General features: G+C 35.8%; 1 protein-coding gene across 1 annotated transcript in view; it reads right to left on the bottom strand.

The window, feature by feature from the left end:
- Window positions 1-16,125, bottom strand: part of LOC309629007 (uncharacterized protein) — a 46,389-nt gene extending 30,264 nt beyond the window's left edge. The window contains exon 1 of the mRNA XM_082392579.1: window positions 1-16,125. This exon is cut by the window's left edge and continues 15,303 nt beyond it. The gene's annotated coding sequence lies outside the window, so the exon portion shown is untranslated.

The raw sequence follows: 16,125 nt of genomic DNA, 5'->3' as shown, positions 1-16,125 counted from the left end.
TGTCTTCAAGGTTTAAACTTCTATTTCATGAACTCCCCTTTGACCATGCATGTCTCCTGCCTATGACACAATTACAGTTCTTTTTCATGTTACCAACCTCCACTTCTTCATGACTGCACTTCACACCATCATCTACTGCAACTGCTCTTGGTAAGAACATTAATAATGACCCACATTACATTTTCATTGCCTCTTTTATATGTCTATTTTCTAGCATAGTAACCATGCCTTTTTCTTGAAAACTTGCAATCTTCAGTTTCGTGATAATAGGCTTTTTTAGTTCCGATCTTACTTCTCTGAAAAATTCTTATTTCTCATTGGCTCCTCTTAATGTACCCTCTGTTTGTCTTTTTAATTATTAGGGTTGCCTTAATTCTGTCTTCACCACTTATTTTTCATTCCTTACATGCTTACTGAGTTACCTCTCCTCTTCCCATTGGTTTAACTACCTGTAATTCCAAGTACACAAATCTAGCTTGCTAAAAAAGAAAATTTCTCGTGAATGTTGCTGAAATACCACAAATTCCATAGATTTTTTTCATCATTGTATTTCCTAGGATCTTAAGTAGTGTCCAGAACTTTGTTAGATCCAATAAATGTTTCTTATATGGATGAAAGAGTAAATACATCTTATTCATCCTTAAATCTCCTCTTTCTCCATGTTTCTACTCTCAATGACTGATACAACCCAATCACCCCAGCCACAAACCTGAAAGTCATGTTTCACAATGACATCTCCACCAACCACCAGGCAGTCGTCAAGCCTTGATTCTACGCCGTACGTATATCTGTGGAATCTGCACTTCCCCTCAGGCCATGCTCTATTCATATATCATCATCATCAGCATCATCTTTCCTGCATTATTAGTATAAATTTGGTCTAACGCCAACTCATTTAACAAACCACTACCATAAGTTTTCTAAGCTACAAGGCTAATTGTGTGTCTTCATTCACTTAATTCAACACTCCCCATCACCATGAGAGTGAAACACACATTTTGAATTGCAACATGACATACTCTGGATTCCTCAACTTTGCCAAACTACAAAGATATGACTCCTAGCCTGCAGGAGGTTCTTAATAAACATCTGTTGTATTTAGTTGGCAAGAAGAACACCAGTGTTTTCCTACTTTCCTGCTTTTTCACTTGCTACCTTGCCTGCCTGGAATATCTCCATCAGGGTGCTATCTGGCAAACTCAGCCTTCACCTCTTTTGTGAAGTTTTTAGGACTTCCTTTCATACCAGCCAGTCTCCAGCATAGCACTCCATTAATGGCTTTACAGATGAGTAGACACATGAATTACAAAGAGGAATTACTTTTATCGGTTGTTTTATTATTCATTTTGAACTTTAAACACAAAGTAAAGATGTCTTAATTAAAAACAACTACTTAGTGTCCTGGGCATAACTTTGTTACAATTGTCATCTTGTTGGTTTTGTTCCTTTTTTTATAAAGTCTAGGGATACCTTGGGTGAAATGGTTTTTTTGTTTGTTCATTTATCTTATATTCCCCCATTGTCTATCGTACACAGCAAGTGGTACATATATAGGCTTGATTTTTTGCTACATCAAATGGAATAGAATGGGATGGAGTGGAACTGGATTGGATACAAAAAATTAATTTTTATAGTAAGGTCTAGGATGGATTACACAAGAGAAAAGCTGAAGTCATAGAGGACATTTATAAAATTATTTTACTAGATAAAAGGTAAAGAATCTCCAACCTAGACAGTTGAAATGACACTCAAAGGAAGAGTAAATTAAAAGAAATACAAGCAGAATTTGACAAGAGATTGGTTCTGGTGGTGAGGGAAAAGAACTGGATGATGATGTTAAACTTTCAGACCTTTGCAACTTGGCAAAGATGACAACATTTTAATATGTATCATTTTACTTTTCTTTACTTTTAAAGTTAAGATGATTTCAATTCTCTATGTGTAAGATCTTTGGGATCAAGGAAAGATTCCCACAATGAAAGCTCTGATACTCATCTCCACTGGGTATTTCACACCCTGGAGATGCTCATAAAAGAAATGATCTAGTTATTAACTTTACACCTTTGGCTACTGTTGTAACCACCACAATCCCTTATCATAAACACAGTTTGCAGTTGTTACATCATTTATTTTGCCATCCTAGTATAACAGCAAGTGAGGTAACAATGACAAAGTATAGATGTGGGCCTGCCTAAGTGTTCCTATTAAGAATGATGCTATCAATTTTATACCAGATAATTTCTTTCTGAGAATCTCATGTTCACCAGCAAACTGTAATTGGCTAAATGTCTGAGGGAACATAAGTTTCAATGATAATTGGTCAATACTTCTTTAAAGTTACAGGAGAATCCAGGGAAGCCATTATTGGGTTGTGCTCCTAATTGTGCAGAACAGAAACCCAAGGGAGGGCATGCCTTTTGGCCTGAGTTGTGCTGATGCTGATATTAGAAAAGCAAGAAATGCTTCTTTCACAAGTACTGAGACTGTGTTTGCAACCACCAAGCCTCCAACTAGAACTGAATGGCAAACCATGTTGTTATATTTTACAGCCAAGACATTTTTTGTGCCAATTGTATAATTTTGCTGTGTTTCACAAGAGAAATCTATAGCAACACATTGCATATGATGTTGAAAGAAAAAGAAAATTATCTCAAGTAAGATACAACTGTGCCCCTACAATCCTATGAAATGTTGTGTATGCAGCTGAGAACTGAAATCCATGAAAAGACACATAATAAAGTAGACTTTAAAATAGGCAGCAAGAGGACTCATAATGGTTGTCTCTATAGTACATATGACACTTGGTAACTAGCCCAATTTCCAATTAGCATAGGTTCTTTCTATGAATTGAATCATGTCCCCCCTAAACTCATATGTTGAAGCCCCAATCCCCTCTGTGATGGTGTTGATATTTGAAGATGGGGCTTTGGGGAAGTAATTAGGTTTAGATGAGGTCATGAGGATGGGGCCCTCAAGAAGGGATTAGTGTCCTTGTAAGAAGAGATACTAAAGAGCTTGCTTCCTCTCACTCTTTCTGCCATGTTAAAGACACAGCCAGAGAGAGCCCATCTGCAACCAAGAAGAGAGCTCTCACCAAGGAAACTTGATCTTGGACTTCCCAGTTTCCAGAACTGTGAGAAACAAATTGCTACTGTATAAGCCACCCAGTCTATGGTATTTTGTTAGACAGTCCAAGCTGACTAATACAGTTACTATCAGCTCAGAGCTGGTGATGGCCATCTTTAGTTTCAACAGTAACATTCAAGTCAGGAGACTAACAGTTCCCATTTAGATTAATTAAAGTGGCCAGAGGTTTTCATATCAAAATAGAAATTGTTCAAATGATAAGTATGGTTAAAAAAAAAAGTCTAGAACAGATAACAATTTTACATTTTAAACAGTAATTGAGTTAATACAATTAATACTACCAAATCCAACTTTTTTTCTTTGCAAGTCCCCAGAATTCAGAAAGCACACAAAGAAATTGAAAAGCTGCAACCTGATATGTTTCATAGCATATAATTTGACTCTTCCTAAACTTTCATCTTTTTTTAAATCAATTATTTTATTCTTATAAGTTAAAAATCTAAAATCCAAATTCTCATGTTAAATTTAATTAAAAGATTATCTTCCTAAATTTCTTATTCAATTTCATCTAAATCATAAGAATATTTCATCTTAACAAGAACCAAGTTGATCACTTTTTTATTTAAAAATTGTGTGCAGAAAGCAGAGCAAATCAATTTACAAGATGCCCTTCCTGTATTATTATTGGGTAAATATGAACCCATTAAGTATAGTTGTAGAAAGAAACTAAAAAGTAAAAAATGAGAGAATGGCTGAGTGAAAGAAAGGAGGGGAGACAGGTAGGTTGAGATCACTGCTTAATTTTATAAATTTATTTTGGATTGAAAATAGTATAAACATTGTCCAAAAAATGAAAACAAAATAGTTTCTGGATGGTCAGTTCTCTTTAACAATGAAAAATTAGAGTAACTAAACATTAGACTCAAAGTTGTTCAAGGCATTAGAAAATACATAACTAGGAAATTAAATGACTTTCCATGTTAAGGAAAATATAAATAATTGCATCAGGAAATTAGCCTATAGATATAACACCATAATGCAGTCATTTTCACTTCTGTTGAGTTTTGTACTCTTATCCTCAGTCAATGAAAAATAAGCAGGTAACAGTATTTTAGATCTCTTACCTCCTCTTTTCATCTTCCTATGCCTAAAATATCTCTATTGTAAAAGAATTGATATAGTTTGGCAGATGAATCCTTTTTAAAACCAGTAAGTAATTTTATTTCCTTCCCTGTAACACTAGCAAGATTTTATCTCCCTACCTAGATTTTAAGTTTTGAACTGTTACTTCAGGTAATAAATACCTCAACCTAGGTGCTTCATTAAATATAAGATAAATTGAAATAAATACAAAATTATGCCTCTCATTGGCACCTCATAAAATCCAGCTCATAGAAAGCTCTGGGTTTTTCATCAGTTTAACTAGGAAAATACCTAGACCTTGTCTTCACGTGATCAAATGTCACATCTGAAACCTGAAAAAAAAATTAGATAATATTCTGGCTATTTTAAATATTTGAATGTTTAGCTCTTACACACTGTATCTATATTTGCTAAAAAATTCTAATTTTCAAATATTTGTCATGGCCCAAAAAAAAAAAGAAAAAAGAAAGAATCACTCAGACTATGTGATGGAGTAGCCATACACTCCATTTCTGAGGAACCCCTCAGGCCATTGATTAATGCAATCAACTGAGTATCATATCATTATATCTGATTAAACACTCCCTGATTTTATTGGCAATTTAAGAACTCCAGTTTAATGCTGAGGAGGAAATCAAAAAGTATTAAAACTCATATATCTTTTTTTTTTCAAGAGGAAAAACTTCATTTGGTATTCAGTCCACACTAGATAAGGGGTGATCTATGGAAACAAACATACTGAAACATGGACATGAATAAAATGAATAAACAGAAGGAAAAATATCCACAAAAACACAGGGTTTTAACCGACCGACAACCTCACTGTTGAGTGGGCTGTTCTTTCCAGTGAACTCCTTTGGAACTCATGTTATAATAATGCCGATAATAACTAATGAAATGAAGTCTCTGCTCCTTGCAATCCTAGGAACTAGCGTATTATGTAATACTCTTCCCTTATTTCCTCAATATTTCTCATGAATAAGAAATACAAGCTTCTGTAAGAAATTTCCAGAGACTCGAAAAACACATGAATACAGACAAAAGAAAAAGGGGGTACACCAAGGACTGTTGGGAGGCATCTCTCAACCTGATGTTGGAAGAACTGACTCCTGTAAAATAGAGATTGTCATACTAGCAGTTATCCTATAATAACCTTATATGAAGTGAAAAGAAAATGGGCTAGTTCACCGTGTTATAGGTAATGCAGAGAGAACCATCATGAATCTTCTTGCTACCTGTCTTAAAGTATAGGTTATGATGAGTCTTTTCATGGGTTTCAATGGTCAGGTACACATACAACATACTGGCCATCATATGGCCAGTATGGGCACAACTGTATCTTCTTGTATCAGTACTTCATTCTTTTTTATTGCCAAATAATAATATTCCATTGAAATGGATATATAACATTTCTATACCCATTCATCAGTTGGCATATATTTGGTTTGTTTCCACTTTTTGACTAATATGTATACTGCTATGTAGATTCAAGCAAAAGTTTTTGTAGGGACATATGTTTTCATTTCTCTTGGATATATATACCTAGGAACTGAATTGCTGGGTTATATGGTTTCTTTATGTTTAAAATTATTGAGAAACATATGTTCATCAGTGATGCTGGTCTGTAGTTTTCTTTTTTTGTGGCATCTTTGTCTGGTTTGGATATCAGGGTGATGGTGACCTTGTAGAATGAGTTTGGGAGTATTCCTCCCTCTGCTATATTTTGGAAGAGTTTGAGAAGGGTAGATGTTAGCTCTTCTCTAAATGTTTGATAGAATTCACCTGTGAAGCCATCTGGTCCTGGGCTTTTGTTTGTTGGAAGATTTTTAATCACAGTTTCAATTTCAGTGCTTGTGATTGGTCTGTTCATATTTTCTATTTCTTCCTGGTTCAGTCTCAGAAGGTTGTGCTTTTCTAAGAATTTCCAGCACAAATTATTGAATGTAATGTTCTTCTATAACTACAGAACGGCTACACTGACATTCACAAAGTATTCAGCTCATAAATGTGTCAATGTTTTATAAGGACTCTCTAATCGGTTTTATTGTATTTTTTAATTATAATTCATTTATTTATTCTTTTATATTTAGTCAATGAACATTGGATTTTGTGCAGAGGACTAAAGATAAAATACATATTTTTAAAAAATTAAAATGCGGTGGGTAAATCAACACAAAAATTATTTTTAATATTTTGAAAACACATTAAACAATGTCTTTGAATTTTATAGTAATTAATCACATAGAAAATGAGCATGGATTTGGAAATCAGAACGTCACACTGAAGCTCCAGCCATCCTTATATGATATTAAATAAGTCATTTAAGCTCACTGAGATGTAGTCTCTTTGTTTTTAAAAAGAGTGAGAGAGGAATGGATGAAGGAGATGTGGTACATATACACAATGGAATATTAGCCATTAAAAAGAATGAACTAACGCCATTTGCAGCAACATGGATGGACCTGGAGATTATCATACTAAGTGAAGTAAGTCAGACAGAGAAAGACAAATATATCATATTGCTTATATGCTGAATCTAAAAAAAAAATGATCCAAATGAACTTACTTACAAAATTAAAACAGACTCACAGACTTAGAAAACAAACTTATGGTTACCAAAGGGGAAAGGTGGTGGGGAGGGATAGATTGGGAGTTTGGGATTGACATACACACACTACTAATATTTAAAATAGATAAAGAGCAAAGACCTACGGTATAGTACAGGAAACTCTGCTCAATATTCTGTAATAACCTAAATGGGGAAAAAAATTGAAAAAAAATAGATACATGTATATGTATAACTGAACCACTGTACTGTACACCTGAAACTAACACAACATTGTTAATCAACTATATACTCCAATATAAAATAAAAAAATTTTTAAATAAAAAGGTAAAAATAGATAAAATGAATGAGGGGAAGGGGACAGCAGAGTGAGGGGATTAAAATAATGAGATGTTAATGCCAATCTTGCCCAATTCATTGAGCTATTATGAGGATAGAATGAAATATTTTTTGCAAAAGTGGTTTTTTTCTGGTATTAAAAGTTGAAGGCAATACAATTTGCATCATTATAGTAAAAAACTCACACATGAATTTATTTCACAAGTATTTACTGAGTCCACGTTATGACAGCCACTGTTTCGGGGCTAAGGATAGAGAGGTGAACAAGAAATAAGACACAGTCTCAGACTTTACAGAGCTTCCAGCTAGAAGAAGAGTCTTCAGACTACAAATTTAGGGCTTGTATTCTTTTATTTTTCAAATTTACATATATAATAATCACTCCAAAATCTAAAGAGATAATAAGAAAAATAATTACCAAATGGTACAAATGAAAACAAAACAGCACTAGTGCTTGGCACTACACACACAAACTTCTGATTATTGAGTGAACTTCTGCTGTAAAATTCCTTACTTGTTGGAATATTAAAGCCTTTAAAAGCTCCTTTTTACATTTTACTTTTAATATGCCAATATCTTCTTTCATGTGCAGAATCTCTCATTTTATTTTTTTCCAAAATCTGGGCTTACTTGCCCCAAAACTTTCCTATCTAGACTCACTGAAGTATAAGCTATATTTCAAGCATGAACATTGTGCGTGAGCAACAAAAGAGGTAAAAATTGACTTTCTAAATTATAAGGAAGGCCTCTACAGTTTATTTTGTAATGCACTCACTAAAATACATACCCACAGTGCAGATTGAGCAATAAACAGTGTTCAAGGTAAGTCAGGTGATGGAAATTAATAAACATAGTAATGTTTTCATGTGTTAAAGGGGTAAGAAAGACTGTGACTTTTATAAACATCATGGTAGAAAGAAAATAATCATTTTTCTACTTTATAACAAACCAAGACAAAGAAGATTTCCCAAATAATATTGTTCTGTAGCACTTGAAACTTAAAAATTGGGCATATAAGATGTATAAGATTGGAAGTAGAGACCAAAAGCAACACAGTCTCTTTCATCTGATCTAATCCTTGATTGCTCCTGCGTCCAGCTCTGTAGGTGGACCATTTCTTCTGAATGATTACAACTGTTAAACATGACCCAGTTCATGAATGGTTAAAAAGAATCATAAAGTCTTTAACAAAAACAAGCAGAAAAAATAATGAGATGAATTTAAATGCATTTATTAAGGAACTGTGCTATAACACATAAACTAAATAGAGAGGTTGGGACACCAGAGTTTAACAGTTTAAGAGCAATTGCTTAAATGTTGATTGTAACAAAATATTGGTAACTCTGTCCCAGAGGCTGAAGTGTAAACTGCCATGTCGTGCTGTTGCCCACTGTCCACAAGAGATGAAGATAAATGTAAGGAAAATCAACATGGGCTTCCTGAAATTTGTCACAGGATACTAGTGAGAAGCATAAAAACACTGAAAGTCAAAAAATAGCCACAAGGGACTTCCCTGGTGGTGCAGTGGTTAAGAATCCACCTACCAATGCAAGGGACACGGGTTCAAGCCCTGGTCTGGGAAGATCCCACATGCCGCAGAGCAACTAAGCCCATGCGCCACAGCTACTGAGCCTGGTGCCACACCTACTGAAGCCCGCGTGCCGAACCGGTGCTCGGCAGCAAGAGGAGCCACCGCAATGAGAAGCTCATGCACCGCAACAAAGAGTAGCCCCCGCTCGCCACAACTAGAGAAAGCCCACGAGTAGCAACGAAGAACCAACACAGCCAAAAATAAATAAATAAATAAATTTATTTTTTAAAAAAATAGCCACAAGATGACCAACATCTTTGGGAATATCATGGTCAGTAAAAAGAGTGTTCATAGCCAGAGCTGTATCTAGCTCAAGCCATAGCTAAGCCCACAGTCACCACCATATCTTGAGCATAAACTACAACCTGGCCCTGGGTCGCTCCTGCATCCATATTATAGCCACTGCCAAGGCCACATCCACAGGCTCCGCCAAGAGTTCTTGCCATGACTGGAATGCATGATGTCAGAAGGTGAATTTTCAGTTGGTTGTAAAGGAAGTTTGATGTCATTCAGAGCTCCAAGACCTATACATATATCCACTGCCAGGAATGGGTGGACCATGTCTCACACGGACTCTGCCTTCCCACTCAATGCATCCAATTGTGTAGCAGCCTCTCATTATTTTGTGGTGTCCTCTTAAAAAAAGACTTTGTCACAGCAGTTAAGGAAGTTTTCAGGTCACCTCCTGCTAACATGGGTTTCCCCAAAATAAATCTTCAGTCAGTCTAAAATAATAAGTTCTATTATTATGAGATGTACTATTCAGATTTTATTATACATAATCAGCAGTGTGACACCTTCTATTAATGTGACGTTCCCCTGTGAACGCACAACCATGTGAAAGCTACTACAACAAATTCTTTTGCTCTTTCATTATCCTGGTATTTTACCTAAGACCATAAACTCAACTTCTTCCTCATTGCAATTTAACACGTCAGATTAGGCAGGAAGTTACATTCCTATTAATGCATAAAGCCTCAGAGACAGAATTATGTTTGCGGCCACCTGCTGTCTAAACAACATACAGCTGGCCAAAAAGCACATGAAAAGATGCTCAGCATCGCTAATCATTAGAGAAATGCAAATCAAATGGGTTATCACCTCACACTAGTCAGAATGGCCATCATCAAAAAGTCTACAAACAATAAATGCTGGAGAGGGTGTGGAGAAAAGGGAACCCTCCTACACTGTCAGTGGGAATATAAATTGCTACATTCACTATGGAGAACAGTATGGAGGTTCCTTAAAAAAAAAAACTAAAAATAAAGCTACCGTATGGTCCAGCAATCCCACTCCTGGGCATATATCCAGAGAAAACAATAATTCGAAAAGATATATGCACCCCAATGTTCATTGCAGCACTATTTACAATAGCCAAGACATGGAAGCAACCTAAATGTCCATCGACAGGAATGGATGAAGAAGAACATATATACAATGGAATTTCATTCACTCATTAAAAAGAATGAAATAATGCCACTTGCAGCAACATGGATGGACCTAGAGATTATCATACTAAGTAAAGTAAGTCAGAAAGAGAAAGACAAATATCATATGATATCACTTATATGTGGAATCTTAAAAAAATGATACAAATGAACTTATTTACAAAACAGAAACAGACTCACAGGCTTCAAAAACAAACTTAAGATTACCAAAGTGGAAAGGTGGGGGAGGGATAAAGGAGGAGGTTGGGATGAACATATACACACTAATATATATAAAATAGATAATCAACAAGGACCTACTGTCTAGCACAGGGAACTCTACTCAATATCTGTATAACCTATATGAAAAAATAATCTGAGAAAGAATAGATATATGTATATGTAAAAATAAAACAGTACAATTGTGATTAGGTCACATGTGCCATCAAATCTATAGAGTTAATTAATGAGGAAAATTATCAACACTTTTATCAAAAATTATGCTTTAAAAACAAATAATTTATTTTTTTCTGTTTGTAATATCTCATCTGTCTAACTTGTTAGTTGTTAATCATATTTTGATAATTTATCCATCCTTCATGTGATTGTTTTATGTATTTCTATTATTCAAAATTCATTCCTATGGTAAAGCTGGTAAAAAATGTTTAACATTTTCCAATGTATTCTCCAAACTCCTGCCCTTCATTCTGTTTCTCTTTTTCCACTGTGAAACATCACTCATCTTTTGGCGATTGGCACAAACACTGCCATACCCAAATGAAGAAATAACATAATCATAAGTATAATGCATTTTAAATGTGTTTTTTTAACTAAGCAACCATATAATCACAGCGCAGTCACAAGGAAAAGCTAGTGGGACCATGTACTTAATTCGTTGGTATAATTATTAATATTGCCACCCTCTATTCTCAAGGGTATTCCAGCTTGGATAATAAATTCTACCAGTGTCCTATTATCACTGACTTGAGGGTCTGCCTGTTTAGGTTCAAATCCAAGCTTTGTTATTTACCATTTGTGTAAATTTGGACAAACGTAATCTCTCTGTCTCTCAAATTGCTTCATCTGTAAGTAAGTGTTAAGGGTTACGTGAGTTACTATATGTATAGCATTGAGAACAATGTCTGGAAATAGTGATTATTATTATATTATTGAGTGTTAGCTATGGTTATTATTCCATATATTAAAACCAAATACACATTCACAGAGAGAGAGAGAGAGAGAGAGAGAGAGAAGAGTAACACATCTTTCTGGCCTATGGTACTTCAGAAGTAAAACAAATATAACATTGAAAAACCAACTAAAACAGTACTATTTGATAATATATAGCATTAAGGACAGAGAATGTTAATAGGGACCTTTGGGACTGTGAAACTTTTAGAAGGAAATAGTTATTAGCTTTGCTATATTTTACCTGAGGCAAAATGTATGTTAATATTCCATAGAAATGTTAACAGTTGGGCTTGAATATTAGTTTCAGTTTAACAATCATGAAATACAAATAGGATGCATTTAGAAAATTCTGGAGATGAAACATATATAAATAAGTGACTGAATATGAATAAAGTAGTTTTTAATTTAATGCTTTATATATTATTTAATTTTGAAAGATAAAATATTTTAAAAATATTTTCCCCAGGATTTTAAAGGCATTGTGAAAAATAAGAAATAAAATAAATTTATTTTCCTCAAGTTTTTCACTTACAAAATGGCTTAATATGCTACCTACTAATGTTTCTGAAAATTGAAAACATTTTTTAGGAAGGCATGTGGCATGTTTTGAATAGCTTTATCTTGTTCTATTAGCATTTACATAGTTTTTCCTTTTCATAAATATGACAGAAATAAGCCATCAATGGAAGATATACTTGCATAACTATTTGTAAGAGAAACAGAAGATTAGAAATAATTAATCCATATTTTTTCCCTTTAGAAATGGCAACATGCAGATCAAAGGTGAATAACCTGGATTGGACGCCAAGCCACGGTGATGGAATACATTACACTCAACTCCCCAAGTAAGAATCGTGCCTAAGACCTCCACATTATTGAGACAGTCATAGACAAGAACCACTAATTGGACCAGATGCTCTTTTACACTCAGTATTGCTCCAAAGTTCTGAGTTTTCCCCAGCAGATAATTCAATTGCACCAGGAAATATAGAAAAGTCAAAAGAGTCACAATCAGAAAGTTCAGAAACTTCCCAAAACTCCTAAGTTGATTTGCAGGTAGAGTGTGAATCAAGAACTATATGAGGAGACTTTTATTTCCAGTTGTCATATAAAAGATTCAGTCATACAGAGTGAAGTAAGTCAGAAAGAGAAAAACAAATATCGTATATTAACACATACATGTAGAATCTGAAAAAATTGGTATAGACAATCTTATTTACAAAGCAGAAACAGACACACAGACATAGAAAACATATGTATGGATACCAAGGGGGAAAGGGGGCCTGGGATGAACTGAGAGATTGGGATTGACATATATACACTATTGATACTATGCATAAAATAGATAACTGACGAGAACATACTGTATAGCTCAGGGAACTCTACTCAATGCTCTGTGGTGAATTAAATGAGAAGGAAATCCAAAAAAGAGGGGATATATGTATATGTATAGCTGATTCACTTTGCTGTACAGTAGAAACTAACACAATATTGTAAAGCAACTATACTCCAATAAAAAATTTTTTTTAATAACCAAAAAAAAACAAAAAGATTAAGAAAGATCTTCCCTCCCATAACAACCAGAAAAGCTTTAACAAAACAAAATCATACTCCTCCATGGGGTTAACAAAGAGCAGTAGATGCATGAAGACCTTGTGAACTGAATTCAAGAGAGAAATGAGCCTCATAGAAGAGAGAAAGCCACGGGAGTTTTCACTCCTGAAGGCAAATGCCTGCTGTATATGCAGGCAGACCAGACCTAGAGAGAAAATTTAAAGATAATCTTTGTGTATTTCAAATACAAAAAGAAGCTAGTTACCTGATTTCACCCCAGCTCTATGAAGCAGCATGTGTTCTGACTTCCAGCATGAGGATGAAGGTTAAAGCCAGCTTAACACCTCAGAACATGGACCAGTAAGCCACAAATGAGGAAAACATGTTCCAGCTCAAGCATCCAACTCATGAACATCAGGATCTCCTTTATTCAAAGCCAGTACAACCGTCTTTTAACCTGCATCTGACATCACTGTGATAGCTTGCTCTGGAGGCTGTAACTGACAACATATAAAATGTAATAGGAGCCAGGTAAAGCATTACGGTCCCTGAAATGAAAGGAGATTAGCCATAATAGAAACTCAACTGCCATATGCTGCATCAGCCATAAGTGGCATGTTGGAACACAGGACACTAATCTTAAACACACCTTATCTTAACACTCAACACCAAGGGAAGACACAGGTTGATAATGGATGTCTTTCCAGACAGACAAATAATAACATCTTGCATTTGATCGTGTTTTCCATTTTACAAAGTGCTTTTGAGACAGGCTGGGACCTGGGACCTGGGACCCTTTGCTGCGGTGCTTGCACCTGGACAAACATCTCCACCAGCAATAGAATACAAAGTAACTATACGGGACTAAAAATAACTGCCTGCATGCACAGTTGGGACAAATTATGTACAAAAAGATACAAAAAGACCAAAAAACTCAACAGCTACTTTTAAAGAGCTGGGAACAAAAGCAGGGTACTGTGCATGCCCCCTGCACACAACATCACCAAAGGGGTGGACAAACCACATAAGTCACTCCTCTGGCCTGACCCCTGGACCCGCTCCTACCCTCACCCCATATAAGGAACCAGCTCGCCCCCCAGCAGGGGATGTGGAAGGGAACCTGTTACTTGTTTTCACTCTCGGCTGCTGCAGCAGGGGCCCCAGTAAATTCTTCCCCCAATTTCTTGTCTCATCTCTTATCAATTTCTATTGATTAGGGAAGGCCAAGAACCCTGGTCAGTAACACTTTCATGATATAATCTTATATAGTGATTAAAAACTATGAATTCCATTTACAGAAAAGAAAACCAAGGTTTGGAGACATTAAACTATTTTCAGATGGCCAAGCAAATAGTGAATAGAGGGGCAAATTACTACTAAAATTTCCTTGTTCGAAATATAGGGCTCTTTCTACAGTAACACAAGACCATGTTCTTTCAAATAGTTAATATCACTGCAATAACATGCTGGATCATAAAATCAAAACCTTTGTTCTGGTCTCCCATTACTACCACCTGATAAGCAGATGCATTACATGAACTAAAGCATCCATTCGATTGTGCAATAAATATTAATTGAAAAATTTACATGTGTTAAATCATGAAAATGAAAAATAATCCCTATCCTCAAGGATCATACATGTAATAAACATGTAAGTAGGAAAATCCCAGGTAATATGACAAGGAGAACATAGAGATGGGTACTAGGTTAAGCTAGAGGGTTCTGAGAAGCTTCAAAAGGATAAGTAAGATACCATAAGACAAAGAATCAAGGAAAATATTCCAGGGGGAAAGAAAAATTATATGAGGGTAAAGAATAGGGAGAATTGTGATATAGTTAGGGTGAAGCAGGATTTTGACATAGAGCACCTGGAATTCTCTCTTTGAACCTCTTCCCTCTTCTGCCTGCATTCATTTCCTTCATGGTCTCATCCAGTCTCATGGTTTTAAATACTTGTCTATTTTTGGCAGTTTCTGACAACTACCAAACTTAAAACTCTGACCCAGACCTCTTCCTGGACATCTTTCCCAACTGTTTAATCAACATCTCCACTTGGGTATCTGATGAGCATCTCAAACATAAAAAGTCCAAAATTTACCTCTTGATCTTGCCCCACAGAACCACTCCTCTTGCAGCTTACTTTACCTCAATTTAAGACTGCCCTATCTTTCCTGTCACTCAGCGTAGACTTTGGAATCATCCTTAACACCTCATTTACACTTCAGCATCCAATCATTCAGCAAAATTGGTAAATTCTACCTTTGAACTATATCATCATTTCCATTGCTATCACCAAAAGCCAATTACAATAGCCAGTAGCCTTCTGACTGGTCTTCCTGCTCTCAGTCTTGCCTGTCCCTACCCCTTAGCAGAATATTATCAACACAGCAGCCAGAGAGATCCAGTTAAAATATGTCAGGTTTTGCATCTCATCTGCTCCAAACCCTGCTGTGGACTCCCATCTTAGAATAAAAGCTAAAACCCTTATTGTAGGTTCTCTGACCTCATTTCCTACTACCCACCCACCAACTTCACTCCTCTGTAGCCAAATTCCAACTCTTCCTCTTCGATACACTAAGCAGAGTCCAGGCTCTGCACTCCCTGTTCACTTGGCCTCAGATGTTTTCCCCACATAAACAGGAGTCACATGTTCTCTTCCTTTAAGATTTTCTTGAATGCCATCTTATCAGGGAAAACTTCACTGACCATCTTGTTTAAAATTTCAGTAAGACTGAAGAAAACTTAACTCACTGCTCTTACTTTGTGCAGCTTTTCTTTTAGTCAACACTAGAAAAGAGGAAATTCAGGTCCCATTCCAGACCCCTGAATTGGAATCTGATTTTTAACAAAACCTCATGTGATTTGGGCCTTGGTTCTGCACCCAATTCCAATGGTGGGGGTGGGTGGCAGTGAATACCCCCCAACACCACCAAGCAATTCTCGGAATATCAACCAGGTGTCCTACAATTTAACTCAATTCAGACACTATCTACCTAGAGATAGTGTCAGATCCCACAGGTTAAGGGGGTCAGTCCTACAAGACACCCCCTCCCCACTTCAGATGCCAATCACAAGCTCAGCAACTGACTATAAATTAGAGGTTCCAACAACCACCTACTTGGGTTCATTTAATTTACTAGAGAAGCTCACAGAACTCAGAGAAGCATTTTACTTACTAGAGCACCAGTTTATTACAAAAGAATATAACTCAGGAACAACCAGATGGA

This window comes from Balaenoptera borealis, assembly GCF_965194805.1.
Source record: "Balaenoptera borealis genome assembly, chromosome: 5".
Taxonomy (NCBI): domain Eukaryota; kingdom Metazoa; phylum Chordata; class Mammalia; order Artiodactyla; family Balaenopteridae; genus Balaenoptera; species Balaenoptera borealis.
The sequence above is the reverse complement of the archived record's forward strand: the minus strand, read 5'-3'. Positions and strand labels throughout refer to the sequence as shown.